Source organism: Acanthaster planci, linkage group LG16 (assembly GCF_054643075.1).
Source record: "Acanthaster planci isolate LZ-2023a linkage group LG16, COTS_SCS, whole genome shotgun sequence".
Taxonomy (NCBI): Eukaryota; Metazoa; Echinodermata; class Asteroidea; order Valvatida; family Acanthasteridae; genus Acanthaster; species Acanthaster planci.
In genome coordinates, this window is record NC_141792.1 from 4,417,851 (window position 1) to 4,429,372 (window position 11,522).

The 11,522-nt window shown below is 45.3% G+C and overlaps 1 pseudogene; it reads left to right on the forward strand.

Annotated features, from left to right (window-relative positions):
• Positions 1–1,959: 1,959 nt before the first annotated feature.
• Positions 1,960–4,551, forward strand: LOC147796415 (uncharacterized; annotated as a pseudogene).
• Positions 4,552–11,522: the final 6,971 nt, after the last annotated feature.

Below are 11,522 nucleotides of genomic sequence, written 5' to 3' on the forward strand. Positions count from 1 at the left end.
TATGGAGATAGGGCTTTAAAGGATGCACCTATCATGTCACGTGACTTGTAAACTGAGGTTAATTCTCGTCTATCACACATACCCTACCAGGCATCTGCTAAGTTTCAACCCGCTGGGCATACTTTTGAGGATATAGGGCTTCAAAGAATGCAGCTTAATATCATGTGACTTCTAATAACGTCATTATCACGGGTCAATTTTCGTCTGTAACAGTTCCGTTACTAGTTATCTTAATGAGTGTCATAATTAATACACAATATTGACCTCCATCAAGTGAAGGCCCACTACACTCTTGTCATAATACAGATACAAATTTAAGTGACAACAGACTCCACAAACTTTAGACTTCAGTTCCGTTCAATTTGTACGCGAAACAAAAAAATCAACATCTCTTCAATATCTGTTTGGAATAAGATCACCTAGATTGCGATCTCAGAAACAAACCCAGTATGTTTCCTTTGCCTACTTTAAAGAATAATGGGCAAAAAATGATTTCATGAATAGTTGTTTCAAATGCGAATGCTTAATTTAATTCACTGCGTACTTAATTATATATAATGGGTTTTCCCTTACCCAACGTATATTAATAAGCACTGTATTCTCAGTGCTTGTCCGAGAACTTGCGAAAAAACCTCACAAGCTCGATCCCTCGACCTCCTGCTTAATAGTGCAGATGTCTTAACCACTCGACCACCGAGCTAGCCGGGGTCGGCTGGCAGGTCCGAGTCAAATGAAGCAGCGGGTACCGCGAACTATTTTCAAGATGTATTTTTTTTGCGTACTTTTGCGCACTGCGTACTTCCTTCCCTCTCGAAACTATGGTCAAATGCAGGGAATCAATCAGGTACACGTAACAAAAACATGGAATTTCATCACGTGACGGCGCACTTCAGTTTTCTCGTAAAGGGGTTTGATGCACAGATTGCCCGATCGGGGATTTGCTTACTTTTAACAACTGTATTTGCGAGTGCACAGCAGTGCACTAACTCTCTTACTATACTAAAAATATTGAACAGTGAAACTGTTCCAGAAGTTTAGGGATTATCAGTTAAAGAATATTGAACTGTCCTTACTATGTACAAAGGAAAAGAGAAAAACTGCATTTGTGCTTTAGGGCATTATACTACTGTATGTTATATAAATACCGGTATCGATTTTTTTTGCCTTAGATACATAAGAAGACATGCGAATACACTCAAAATGTCAGGATCTTGTAACCGCTGAACACTTTCCACCATGCTCCGAAACCTGTGTTCACATTTTCTGCAGTAATCTTGAATAAAACATGCCGGGGACATATATACGTATAATTGTATATCTCAGGTCCTATTGGTTGCAGTCTTTTTTTTCTCCTTAGATAATCATGGTATTTTAATTAAGTCCTTCTGTAGAATAGTGTTGGTATGAAATGCACTTCCATCGACCATACCAACGTGTCAAAAGACTTCCTTCGTGTGCTGTGCTGGTAAAAATTCTTCTGTCATCTGGTGATGAAGGAACCATTTTAATATGACGGTGGTACATGGATGTACCCCCCCACACTCAAACACTGAAACAAACTCACAAACCCTTGTCAGAACTTGAACACGTGCCAATACAGCATCATGTGCACATGTATTCATTGGCACACCAACCTTGCGTTCTCATTAATGATGTATGTGGGGACCTGAATGTTAAAGGGGGGGGCAGGCACGTGGCTGTTCATTTATATTGGTGGTAGATGGATGCACCCCCACACACATACACTGTACAGACAAACTTTGATTCATGACTGCATTAATCAGAACTAGCAATCTGTCTGTATGTCAATGCAACAGTAGGCCTTTCACTATCACCTGTAAATTTCTTTCCTTTGTTGTGCAGCAGGTTCCTTCAGTGTGGATCATAGCCGTGCATCTGATCTACGTACAGTGTTGTAGTTAAGACCACTTAAGACCTTCACGATGTAGTGATATGGAATTGTATAATACCAGCGGCTGGGGCCGAGTCTATGGTGCCAGCGTGCTATTTTTAGTTACATCTACCCGGCATTAGTGGATTCAATGTTTTACAATGTATAAGATGGGGACTAGGAGAGGCGCGGGAGAAAATGGTGAGGAGAGTGGGTGGAAGGAGGATGACGGAAAGGAGGAGAATAAACAGGGATTGACTGGTCCTTCCAGAAGGAAATTTTGAGCCTGTGCAAGACTTCTCATTTTGAGTCTGTTATAAGGTAACACGGATGGGGTTACTGGAAGGACAGAAGAGAGTTAATAGTCAAACCTGTGAGTGAGGAAACTTCGTTAACTTGTTGATTTGTGAGCGGTACAGCGATAGACTACAACGGTGAGCAAGGCTGTGAGTGACTGTACCGAACCACTTGAAGTACTGGTTAAGACTCCTGCAAGGCAGAACCTAGAGTGGACTGAAATTGGTGTGAACCGCATGCTCGTAGCGGTGTTAGCTTTTGAATTCCCGTTCTCCAAGCTGTGAGAAAACTCCTACGAGCGCCAGGAGTTACTCGGAACTGAGTTCGGACAGTGACAGTCAGCTATATCTGGAGGAAAGGGCAAGGAATGAACCTGTCGTCGTGGCTAACTGGACCATTAAAGCGTACGAAAATAGAGGAAACTGGATCGGCTGGGGATTGTAGTGGAAAACAGGCTGTCGCCAGGAGTGAGAGGACCACGGTTTGGCCGAATTGACTGTGCAACTGACAGCCAGATCAACGGGGAAGTACGAGGAGGCTGTCGTCGTGGCTTGAGTGGCTTAGGGGACGAGCACCGCCTGGTGAGAGTGAATCCTAGGCCCCTATATTCAATATTCGCTCTGGACGTTTGATCGACCTTTTATTTTGACAAGAAGGCATTGACTTTAATGAAAACATTAGAAGATGTGTTAAAAATTATTGATTGAAAGTAGCCTGTCTTCTCGGTTGTTACTTTAGAGTGAATGTCGATATTATTGTATTGAATTTTTTTTGCTTATGTTGCAAGTCGTGAGCTTTTTGTGGCCCTCAAATGGCGACCTCTGAATCTGAGACAGATTTGATTTCACAACTTGTGAAAGGCCTCACCGATGCATTGAAAACAGGCCAGTCTAAAGGAGGGGAGCGTCCCATGAAACTCTCAAAGTTTCATGGAAAACCTAGCAAGTTGGGTGACCCTACAGTTAGGGAATGGCTTGAAGAAGCCGACGTATATATCAAACAATGCAAGATTCCTAGTGACGAGCAGGCACAGGTTGTGTTTAACCACCTTACTGGGTCTGCTCGCGAAGAGGTCAAATGTCACCCGGAAAGTGTTCGTTCCAATTTGGCCGCACTAAAAAAACTGTTGCGGCAGCATTTCGGGGAGGTTGAAACTGTGCAGGGTTTGCAAAAGACCCTGTATGAAAGGAATCAGCAAGAAGATGAGTCTTTGGTGGATTTTTCGAGGGCACTCATAAGAATTCATGACAGGATATTAGCGGTTGCCACTGAGGCTGAAAGGGGAGCACTGGTTGCTTTGCAAGACAGAGTTCTTATAAGGCAGTTTGTCGCGGGGGTTCGTGCTCAATCTGTAAGGTTGGAATTGAGGCGGCTTGAATTGGAAAACCAGAGCAGACATTCAACGAAATGAGAGATGCAGCGCGGGAACTCTTTCGAGATATCGAAAAGGTTTCTAAATTAAAGCGCTCTGCGGCAAACACAGTTACGGCCGTGGCTCGTGATGAGGGTTTTGATCCAACCGAATATACGAAAACCTCTGATCTAGCGGACACCAGCATTAATAGTGCCCGAGCAAATGTGGATGGGCAGGGTTTGCCAGAAGGTATAGTGTTGCAATTGGAACAGTTAAGCAAACAACAAGGCCAAATTGCTGATCTTCTGCAACGGTTAATCGCACGGGAAAGCCCAGTCGCCAAGTCTGAAGCTAGGGCTCAGGGTCGTTCGCAATTACGGTGCTTCTACTGTAAGCGCCTTGGGCATGTTAGGGCTGATTGCTGGAAGCGCAGTGCCGACCAACAGGCCTCCGGGGCACCGAAAGCGAACAATTCTCAAACAAATCCACCTGCAGCTGGGCAAGGGAGTGCCAAAGCGGTAAACTCTCAACCTCCTCCACTGTAGGCCAGGTGGAGGAGAGGGAAGATATTTTGGCCTCACCCATAGAACCAGTACGTACGAAGGAAGAGCTAATAGATTTTTCAGCTGACGATGCTCTGATTTGGCTGGTGGGACAGACTCCCAAAGCAACTGTAAATCTAGCAGGTGTGCAAACGTCATGTTTGTTGGACACTGGTGCTGAGGTTTCGATGATTAGTTCTTCCTTCAATGAGAAACAGTTGTCAGATAAAATACAAAAAGTTAAGCCAATTGGTTGCCATATCCGTGTATCGGGGGCAGGGAATGCTAACATTCCAGTGGAAGGCTACGTGCAGTTACCCATTGGTATTCAAAATCTCAAGATTGACGCACATTTTCTGATTGTTAAGAGTTCTCATGAGGGTGAGGTAAGCAGCTGGTGTGGTTGTCCAGTTGTGTTAGGCTGTAATAATCTAGAACGTTTGACAGATTTGGCCATTGACCCTAAGCACAGTGACGCACGCGCGTTAAGTGCGACCATGAAATGGTATCGTGTGTCGAAGGAGCCAAAACCCAACAATAAATCGGGACAGCAAGGTTACAAGCCAATAACGGCTCGGACGGGTCGTTATGCTGTCATGGTTTTGCCAGGTGAAGTCCGTAGTGTTACTTGCTACGTACGTTCGTCGGCTTACATGAAGGGTAATTCTGTGGTTGTTCAGGGCACGTATGAGAATACTGTTGGTTGGGTAGGACATGTAGAGTAATAGATACACTTCAGGATATAAGTAGTAATGCCGTTAATGTCCTTGTGGCGAATGCTGGGATGCATGCAATTAAAATCCCGCCTCACACCAAATTGGCTACTATCGCTGAAGTGGTTCCCAGAGTGACTCTGGAAACCGGTGAAGAACCTGATCTTTTTCATGTAACAGTGAACCATGTCACGATTGGAGAGGATAGTGGGGGAGACCCAGGCGTCAATAGCAGAGCTCCGAGTGAGAAAAAGATCAAACCTCCCGTTTCGGAGGTTTACACGTTCCATGACGGGACGCAGTACACACTGCCCCCTGGGCTGGAGCTGGGACTATCCGGATTCGAAAAGGAGGATCAGGATAGGATCGTTGGGGTTATACGCAAGCATGATTTTGTCTTTTCAAAACACCCATTTGATGTTGGCTCCTGTGATAAGCTGGTTCACAAAATACACACGACTGATGAGACCCCTATCAGCGTATCGGCGGATATCCCCACAGCACATGAATGAGGTTCGCAACTTGGTTCAAAAGTATCTTGACCAAGGGATTATTCGAATGAGTGCTAGCCCTTACGCAAGCCCAATCGTACCAGTTCGGAAAAAAAGACGGTTCACTGCGCATGTGCGTTGATTACCGAAAACTCAACGCACGCACCGTGCGCGATTCATTCCCTTTGCCGCGGATTGAGGAGTCCCTGGAAGCCCTACGTGGGGCTCGGTACTTCTCTTCCCTTGACCTAGCACATGGATACCATCAGTTACACATGGAAGCCAATTCTATAGGAAAAACGGCATTCAGAGTGCCTTTTGGCTTATTTGAGTTTTTGCGAATGCCATTCGGACTGGCAAATGCACCTAGTACATTCCAAAGAGTGATGGAACAATGTTTGGGGGATCTTAATCTCACTGAACTGCTTGTGCACCTGGATGACATCCTGGTCTTTTCATCAACACTGGAGGAGCATGAGTCGCGGCTAGATCATGTTTTTGCGCAGCTGGCTGAGTATGGGCCAAAGGTCAAGGGGAGTAAGTGCCGGCTCTTTAAGAGCGAAGTAAACTATCTCGGTCACATGGTCAGTGCAAGGGGAGTCGCAGTGGATAGTGAGAAGATAAAACGGATTGTAGAATGGCCTGAACCGAAGACAGCTGAGCAGCTGCGTTCATTCATGGGCCTCGCGGGATATTATCGTCGGTTTGTTGTAGGCTTTGCAGCAGTCGCTGCACCCTTGCATGCCATTTTACCGCCGGTTAACCGAGTCAAGGGGAAGAAATCACATGAGGTAACAGCGTTTGTTTGGAATCCGGAAGCTCAAGCAGCTTTCGGCAAACTGAAGGAAGCACTAACGCGAGCCCCTGTTCTGGCCTATCCTGATTTCACGGTACCATTTGTCCTTGAAACCGACGCTTCACTGAAGGGTTTGGGGGCATGCTTGACGCAAGTCGGTGAGGATGGTTGCAGGCATCCGATAGCGTACGCGAGCCGCGGGTTGCGGGGTGCTGAGGTAAATTATCCAGACTACAGCTCCTTTAAATTGGAGCTTTTAGCCCTTAAATGGGCAGTGGTGGATAAATTCCGCGATTACTTGCTAGGCGTTCCCTTCACTGTACTCACGGATAATAATCCGTTAGCGCACCTGCAGACGGCAAAACTAGGTGCTTGTGAGATGAGGTGGGTAGCACAGTTAGCCTCTTTCAGTTTTGGGGTTAAGTTTAGATCAGGCCAAAGCAATCAATGTGCAGATGCATTGAGTAGGTACCCTGGTCATAGCAGTTCGGAAGTGAAAAGTATCATTCAGCACACAGTCCCAACCAGTGCAATTCCATTGCGCGCAAGGGTAGGATTGGCCACAGCTAAGCAAGCGCATGGTGAGGAATCTTCCTTTGGCTTGGGACCTCCAGGGCTATTTCCCTCTTGGTCTTCAGAACAGCTTGCCGCACTACAGCGCGCAGATCCAGAACTTAAGGTTGTTTGGGAATATTGGGAGAATGGTCTAGTCCCGGGGGAAGTGAAGGGCGGACCGAGGTTCCCGCGGGAAGTAAGATTGTGGTTATGGCAATGGCCACGAATTGTGGTTCGTAGCGGCGTTCTTCATAGGAGGGTGAATGATCCACTCCATGGTGAGATACTCCAAGTCTTGCTACCAAAGGTCCTTCGGCATCGCGCACTGGAAGGCTGTCATGACAAATGGGGTCACCAGGGTATTGCACGTAGTGGTGCACTTTTGAGAAGGCGTGTATATTGGCCGCGCATGACAGCAACAGTCCGGCGTCATATCAAGCATTGCGAGCAGTGCACCGTGGCCAAGGAGGCGCAGCCCCAGCCTAGAGTGCCAATGAGGCATCTCCTTGCTTTTAGGCCCTTGGAAGTTTTAGCGGTTGATTTTGTAAAGTTTGATCGGGGAAGTGGGGAATATGAAGATGTGTTGGTGATGACAGATGTGTACACCAAATTTGCCCAGGCAGTCGCATGTAAGAATCAGCTCGCCGTAACAGTTGCGCGCGCCCTCCGAGACCACTGGTTTACCAAATTCGGGATCCCAAGCCAATTGCACAGCGACCAAGGTAGAAATTTTGAAGGAAAGGTCATTCGAGAACTATGCGCGTTGTACGGAATAAAGAAATCACATACCACCCCTTATCATCCTGAGGGTAATGCCCAAGCTGAAAGATTTAATCGCACGCTGTTCGGTCTTGTCAAATCTGTTGATCAGCGGACGCGACACAAGTGGCCGGAGTTCCTTTCCAACTTGGTCTACGTCTATAATGCCACCCCACATTTTACCACGGGTGTAGCCCCGTATACGCTTATGTTTGGACGGGAACCTCTGATACCCTTCGACCAAATTCTTGGCCGCACAGATTCAGCATGGGAGCAAGACTTCGTAGAAGCTCAAGCGAAGTTGATTGATAAGGCTGGGGAAATGGTGAAGAAAATGACCAAAAAGTCGGCAGAGCGCAACAAGGCCCGCTTTGACTCAAAAATAAAGCATTGCAAACAGATAAAACCAGGTGCCAGAGTACTCTTGAAAAGAGGCGCATTCAAGGGTAGACATAAACTTGAAAATGCGTATCATCAAGAGACATACATTGTAACCGAAGTAAATAAAGAAGGGGACGTGTTAAAGATCCGTCCTTCTCAAGGGGGAAATGAGCGCACTGTAAATAGGAAACGTCTGAAAATGCACCCATCGGCTGGGTCAACCTCGGAGAGTTCGGAAGAAACTGACTCTGGTGACGATCTTCTGCCTCCCTCCAGTGCGCGTGCGAGTTAACATAGCCCTGTTAATTCCAACGAAAAAGAAGGCGTAAGTGTCGATCAAGTATGGGAGTCACCCACCGAACGTAACGGGGGGACAGTGCCTCGCAGGAGGTCAGAGCGATCCACAAGGGGCGTGCATTCGAACCCTTATCACTTGCCACGGTCTGTTTTAAAATGATAACGTCAGTTGGCCAAAGGTCTGAGAATTTACTGCGAGATTGAGGAACTTCCGGCAGGAAAGGCTTGGGGTATCCAGTTTTCTCCGGGGTGAATCAGGCTCGTCGTGCTCTGGACCGTTGACCGTAGGTTGGAGATATGTACCAAAGTGCCCTTTTGTGATTATTTTCCAGGAGAATAGCGTTGAAAGAACTCCGTCGTGCTGATCGTGTCACCAGGTTCTCTTTTGGGGGAGGCTTGGGCAATCCAGTTCCCTGAGCGAGAATCTGACTTTGTCTCAGTTTGTTTTGAATGATGCTTTTGCTCTTAACTATATAGTAGCCTAGAGTTTTATGATTGTTGTGTAACTTAAACTGATTCTTTAAGCATTGTTGGCAAGATGTCCTATGTTCTTTTTGGGCACAGTTTTGTTAAGCGCCTGGGAGGCACAAAAGAGTTTGAACTTAAATTCAAGTTTGGCAAGGAATCTGTGTCAGTCAGTTGTTATGGGGAAGGAGGCCTATCTTTGGCGCGGATTGAAGCAAAAAGGAGAATTTATATTAGAAAGCTAAGGAAGCTAGCACCAAGAATTTTAATCGTTGACTTGGGAACTAATGACTTGTGTGCGCAAGATGCTTCCCCTTCTGGAGTTTATGATAAACTTTGTAAATTTGTGCAACGTATCACAGATGAGGGGATAATTCCCGAAGCTATTGTTTTTCTTCCTGTTCTTCCAAGAACTAGAGGGATGTTTCGAGAACAGGTGAGTGTGGAGGTTTTCGATCGGCGGGCAAGCGAATTCAATGGCCTTGTCGAGGCAAGATCATTTGTGGAAGATCGTTGGTGGCAATGGTCGCATAGAGGCCTAAAGAACCCAAGATACAATCTAGACGGGGTTCATCTGAATGAAATTGGCCGCCGACAGTATCAAAGAACACTACGCCGGGTGATCGCTTACTTCCACGCACATCTTTGGAAATAGGTAAATACGTTAGCTTTCCACAGTTGAAAAAGTTAAATCGAAATTAGTGTTAACAACTTTCATTATAAGGGTTTTATCCAGATTTGCATGTTTATGTGAAAATGCCGAGATTTTCATGCCATGTTGCGACAATTCATTTATAATATCGATCTCCGGGTGAAGATCAGCCAAGTATGGGAGGATGTAGTGATATGGAATTGTATAATACCAGCGGCTGGGGCCGAGTCTATGGTGCCAGCGTGCTATTTTTAGTTACATCTACCCGGCATTAGTGGATTCAATGTTTTACAATGTATAAGATGGGGACTAGGAGAGGCGCGGGAGAAAATGGTGAGGAGAGTGGGTGGAAGGAGGATGACGGAAAGGAGGAGAATAAACAGGGATTGACTGGTCCTTCCAGAAGGAAATTTTGAGCCTGTGCAAGACTTCTCATTTTGAGTCTGTTATAACAAGACCACTAGAGACCAGCACAAGACCAACACAAGACCTCCAGTCTGAATTCAGGTCACAAGTTATTCAAATGAATTGCAACAAAAGATTCCTTTGTCATTGTTCACCCTCTTATTTGTGACTGGTCTTGTGCATGGTCTTGAGTCTGGTCTTGTGCCTGGTCTTGTGTCTACGGGTCTTGCGATGGTCTCGACTACAACACTCTCTAAATCATGTAACTACAGTTATGTTGAATTCCAAAAGTGGGTTTCACTTCAGCAGCGGTATGAAGCGTGCCTAGACACATGAAACAAATAGGGAATTGAAATATTCAGCTGATATCAACACATAAATAATCAACCAATGTGTAGCTTTGTCTCTTGGGGGAACAATGAAATATGCACATTGAGTGTTTTGAAATATGAAGCACAAATCTAGTCTTATGTTTTAGGGTGAAGGGTCGTCATTAGAGTCAGTATTGGTTCAGCGTTGTCACCAACATTATTCGGAAGATTGACCAAGAACGTTGCAATAGAATTGTAAGCTAACTATTGACTGAATTGGAGAATTGAAAAGCAGACTATTACTGCATAATGGATACTGAATCTGGATTCTGGATCTGGATACTGAATACTGAAGCTGTGCAGTGATGCAGGACTTATATACAGTTAGAAACAAGATGTTGTTAAAGTCACAAAACGTAAGAAAGGAAAGTCTTAGTCACATGTCTTAGCTGGATTCTTAGAACAATGACTGTGAATGAATAATTTCACCTTAAAACAAAGTCCTTGATGGATGATAGCACAAGCTTAAATGAAGCACGCTGAAGTGTGCCACAGCCTCTTGGCTAACAAGGTCAAATAGGCGGAAGCAATATACACTGTACAAGACACTGTGTGGGTGTACTCTTACAAGGAAAATGCGGTGAGTAATGTATCTAAGAAATGGCAAACAGGATATATACACGAAATGAAAAAATTATCAAAGTTAAAAAAGAAAATTTTGAATGCTAAATTCACTAAAAGAAATAAATGCAAATAATTCAAGTGATTGTGCAGAAAACGCTACAGGAGCCCCCTTCCAGTGAGTTTGCAAAAGCTAACGAATGAAAGTGACAAAGCGTTTTGGCCAGTGGACATGGCAACCAGAACTAGTTATGCGAGTATTGTCAGGAGATTGGTGTGGTTGGTTCACTGGAAAAGAATTCTGAGAAGTTGGAATAGGTAGAATTGTAGGAGTGTTGAAGTGAGCACTGTTAAGTCTATCTATGCTGATAGCGTCTTTTCGATTGTTAAGATCAATTACAAAGTGCTTCTTGGAACGACTGAGAACTTTGTACGGTCCATCATATGGGGGTTGTAAGGGCTTACGAACAGAATCGCGTCTAACAAAAACGTGGGTACATGATTGTAAATCATCTGGAATGTTTATGCTATTCCATTATTGTGTCCAAGTTGTTGGTGGTTGTAGTTCTTGCATAGTTCGTTTGAGGTGGTGAACGTAATTGGCAGGATCCAGCTCAGCAGTGTTTGTTGAACTATCGAAGAAATCTCCCGGCAAGCGAAGAGTTGTACCATAGACCAGTTCAGCAGCACAGTGAGGAAAATAAGATTTAACGGTTGTGCGGATCCCAAGGAGAACAAGCGGTGATGTTCCTGTCCAGTTGTTGGGATTTGACTGAGCTTTCAGGCAAGTCTTAAGCTGACGATGGAATCGCTCAACTAGTCCATGGGCAATTGGGTGGTATGCTGTGGTACAAATGCGTTTGGTTCCAAGCATTCTGGTGAGAGCGGAGAACAGAGCGGATTTGAACTGTGTACCACGGTCGGTTGTGATGGTGGATGGAACACCAAATGCAGCAACCCAGCTGGATATGAATGAGCGGGCTACTGTTTCG